Here is a 5,152-nt window from a genome sequence, read left to right as displayed (position 1 = left end):
ACCCCCACTCCGCATTCCTGGAAACACTGGGAAACATAAAGGTCCTATCAAAACCCTGATATTGAGTGATTTCAATTATCCAAACATTAACTGGGAGAACTACTCAAGTACAAACTCCCTTGCCCAGCATTTCCTAGAACTTATAAACTCAAACACTCTGGATCAACTGGTCAACACCCCCACCAGAGGTGACAACATATTAGACCTGGTCATCAAAAAACATGGGCGACCGGTGTTCCACACCGGAGGTCAACCCTTACTGGTTAGATCTAACCATAAACTAATCACTCTGGATATCCACATTCCACAACCACCCCAGTCAAAGAAACCACTGTGAAAAACTTTTCAAAAGCAAACTTCACATTACTTAAGACCAAGGTGGGAAGTTCAAAGCCCCCATGCTAAAGGATAATGCTGTCCAAGCTGCAAAATCCTTTACTAATGCACTCTATGGGCACCTACAAAAATGCATGGATCGTGCTATCCCAAATAAAACCAAGACTCACTGCAGACTCACTGCTCCAAGAAAAGAAAACCAATCTGGTGGACCCCTGCCATAAACAAGCTATACAACAGAAGGAGGAAACTAGTACAGAAAAAGAGCAAAATCCCAAGAAGGGAAGACATCCCTGATCAGTATCAGCAAGAAACTATGTTACCTCATAAAATCATCCAAGGCTAGCTTCGAAAGAAAAATTGCCATGGACTTCAAAGATAACCACAAGGCATTCTTTAGCTATGTCAAGAATCTAAGTGGTAATTCTCAGATCTGCTCGGAGTTAGTGCAGAATGGCATAAAATACACTGAACCGTCTGATATAGCCAACATCCTGGCAGACAGGTTTAGTCCAAACCTCACCCCCTCTCACCCCCAAAAGGGCCCGTAACTATACCAGAAGGATGTAGTGCCACTGAAATCACAGACACTCAGCTTAAAACAGCCCTCTCCAAAGTCAAAAACACAGCATCAATGCGACTGGACGGTGTCCCAGGCTGTGTCCTACATGAGCTCAAAGATGAACTAATCCCTCACCTAAACACACTGTTTAAACTCAGCCTCTCCACAGGGTATGTGCCCACAGAGTGGTGCACAGCAAAGGCTATTCCACTCCACAAAGGTGGAGCCACAATGGACCCTGATATTTATCGACCTATAAGCCTGACTAGCATGGTCTGCAAAGCTATGGAGCGCATCCTCATGGATCTCATTAATAGAGACATTGGAAACCTCCAAACACTGGACCCTACCCAGATCGACTTTGTTAAGGGCAGATCATGCCTTCTAAACCTGTTGGACTTCTTTGAGACAGTTACCAACGCTATAGATGAGGGAAAGATGGTCTACACAGCCTACCTAGACCTTGCAAAAACCTTCAACACCATTCCCCACTCAGGTATTATAGACAAGCTCACCAGCCTGAACCTAAACCCCTACGTCATGAGATGGGTTGCCAACGGGCTCACAGACAGAACCCACATGATAAGAGTTGCGGGAGCTAGGTCTGACTCTAAACCGGTTACAAGTGGTGTTCCCCAGGGCTCAGTCCTAGGACCCCTGTTGTTCAGCATATACTTCTCAGAGGTACAGGGAAGCACAGGAGGACTATGGCTGACCACGTACGCAGACTACTGCAAACTAGGGGCTATAATTGACTCTCCGGCTGACACAGACATCCTCCAAAAGGATCTCACTGAGACTGATACCTGGTGTCAAAATCATGGCTTCAAGCTAAATGCCAAAAAGTGCATAGTCATCCCCTTTGGAAAAAACAAAATACCCACAAACTACCACATAGGTGGTAGTCCCCTAAATATGGAAGATATAATAAGGGATCTGGGGACCCAAGTAGATAGTAATCTTACCTTTGATAATCAAATTGCCAAAGTGGTTAGAAAATCCTTCTACGTGGCAAACCTAATCACAAAAGGGTTTGCATCCAGATCAAAAGAGGTCATTGTGCCCCTCTACTCATCAGACCCATCTTAGAGTAAAATTCCCCATTTGGGATGTACCTTACAAGACACCTGCAACAGCTGGAAAGACCACAGAAGTACCTCACCAAGAGGATCAATGGCCTCAAACAGATGCCCTATGCAGCTCAACTGAAGAAACTCCATTTGTACTCGGTTGCATACCGTCTACTCAGAGGTGATCTCTGCCTGACATACAAGGCCATGTCCAACTCAGAATTGATGGACATGCTCCACCTAAAGAAAACCTTATCCCTCGAATCACTCGCACCAGGGAGCTAAACCTCACCACAACAATAAGTAGGATGTGCTGGAGGGATAGATTCCAGTCGCAGAAACTTTCCATGCTTTGGAACAAGATCCCAATCTACATTAGGCAGAGCTCCTCACTAACACTCTTCAAAAAAAACCTTGAGGAGTGGATAGGAAACAGAAAGTTTACCTCAGGGATCACTTCAATGGCTCTGCTGGACAGAGGCACAGGAAACTAATCTAAGGGGATGGCAAAAGCCAACACATTCTGGCTAGGCTTATAAATGCCTTCGGGCAGATAGCCTAGTACTCATCTATGAACCTATGACAAAAAAAACACAAAGACAGACAAAAAAGACAACAAAGACAAAGATAGACAAAACAATGATGACAAAGACGATCACAACAAAGACAAAAAGACAATGATGACAAAAAGACGACAAAAAAGACATGACGACAAAAAGACAAAAAGATGACAACAAAGATGTCAAGATGATACGATGACAAAGACGACAAAAAAACAAAGATAGATGACAAATAGATGACTAAAAGACAAAAAGATGATGATGAAGATGATGATGTCAAGATGATGACAAAGAAAAAAGATGATGATGAAGATGATGATGTCAAGATGATGACAAAGAAAAAAAGATGATGAAGATGGTGATGCCAAAAAGACAACAAAAAGACAAACGATAACAAAAAGATGATAAAGATGACAAAAAGATAAAGATGACGACAAAAAGATGACGACAAAAAGACAATGACAAAAAGACAAAAAAGATAGAAGACAACAAAAAGATGACAAAAAGACAGATGACAAAGATGACAAAAAGATGACAAAAAACAGAAGAGAAAAAGACAGATGACAAAAAAAACGACAAAAAGACCAAAAGATGACAAAAACGATGACAAAGAAAACAACAAAGATGATGAGAAATAGACGATGACAAAGACAAAAGGCATCAACAAGACAATGACAAAAAGACCACAAATATGAGAAAATGATGTCAGATGACAAAAAGACAGAAGACAACAAAAAGACAGATGACAAAGATGATGACAAAAAGGCAAAGGCAACAACAGACAAAAAGGCAGATGACAAAAATATGACAAAAAGAGAAAAATATGATGACAAAGACAGGAAGACAACAGAAGACAAAGACAGATGACAAACACGAAGACAAAAAGACAAAAAGATGACAAAGACAACAAAAAGAGATGACAAAGATGACAAAAAAGACAAAAAAAGAAGACAAAAAGATGATAGAAAAGACAGATTACAAAAATACCAAAAGGTGACAAATACAACGACAAAGACGATGACAAAGATGATGAGATATAGATGATGATGGCAAAAAGATGAAGATGAAAGGCAATGACAAAGACGACAAAGATGATAAAACAATGACGACAAAGACAGATGACAAAAAGACAAAGACAGAAGATAAAAAGACAAAGACAGACAAAGATGACGACAAAAAGGCAGACGACAAAAAGAGAAAAAGATGACAAAGACAAAGACAAAAGAATACAACAAAAAGACGACAAAGATGACGACAAAAGATTACGACAAAGACGATGACAAAAAGACAATGACAAGATGACACTACAATAAAGATGATGACAAATATGATGATGACAGAAAGATCAATGATGACAAAAAGACTTGACAAAAAGACAATGACAAAAAGACGATAAAAAGACGATGATAAGATGACGTGATGACAAGGATGACAAGACAATGACAAAAAGAAAAAGATGACAGACAATGATGACAAAGATGATGTAGACAAAAGTTGTCTTTTGTCTGTCTTGTCATCGTCTTTTTGTCATCTATGTCATTTGTCATCTTTGTCATCATCTTTGTCATAGTCTCGTCATTTGTCTTTGTCATCTTTTTGTCTATACAACGACAAAGAAGATAAAGATGAGAAATTACAAAAAAGGTGACAAAAAGATGACAAAAAGGCAAAGACAAAACGCGATGACCAAAAGTCAACAATGACAAAGACGATGACAAAAAAATGACAAAACAATGAGAAAAAGACCAACAAGACATGATAGATGGCGATGACAAGATGACGATTTGTCTTTTTGTCATTGTCTTTGTCGATGCCTTTTTATCATCTTTTTGTCTTTTCTTTTTGCCTTTTGTCATCATCTTGTCATAGTCATCTAAAAGACAAAAAGATGATGACAAAAAGACAACAAAAAGACGACAATGCAAAAAGATGACAAAAAGTCAATGATGACAAGAGGACACAACAATAAAGATGATGACAAAGATGACAAAAAGAGAAGACAACAGAATACAAAAAGACAGATGACAAAGACGAAGACAAAAAGACAAAAAGATGATGACGAAGACAACAAAAAAAGATGACAAAGACGACAAAAAAAAGACAAAAAAGAAGACAAAAAGAGATGATTAAAAAAACAAAAAAGACAGATGACAAATATGACAAAAAGACCAAAAGATGACAAATACAAAGAAAATGACAAAGACGATGACAAAGATGATGAGAAATAGACGACAATGGCAAAAAGATGAAGACAAAAGGCGACGACAAAGACAATAAAAAGATGACGACAAAGACTGACAACAAAAAGACAGAAGATAACAAAAAGACAAAGACAGACGACAAAGATGATGACAAAAAGGCAGATGACAAAAAGAGAAAATGACAGACGACAAAGACGATGATAAAGACAAAATATGACAAAAAGACGATGACAACAAAAATGACAAAGATGAGAAAAAGATGACAAAAGACAAAAATATGATGACAAGAGGACACGACAAAGATGACGACAAATATGAAGACAAAGACAATGACAAAGACAACAAAGACAATGACAAAAAGATGACAAAAAGATGAGATGACACGATGACAGACGATGACAAAGATGACAATGACAAAAGAAA

Source organism: Protopterus annectens, chromosome 16.part0 (assembly GCF_019279795.1).
Source record: "Protopterus annectens isolate FY-2018-M chromosome 16.part0, PAN1.0, whole genome shotgun sequence".
Classification (NCBI taxonomy): Eukaryota; Metazoa; Chordata; order Ceratodontiformes; family Protopteridae; genus Protopterus; species Protopterus annectens.
Note: the sequence above shows the minus strand (reverse complement) of the source record.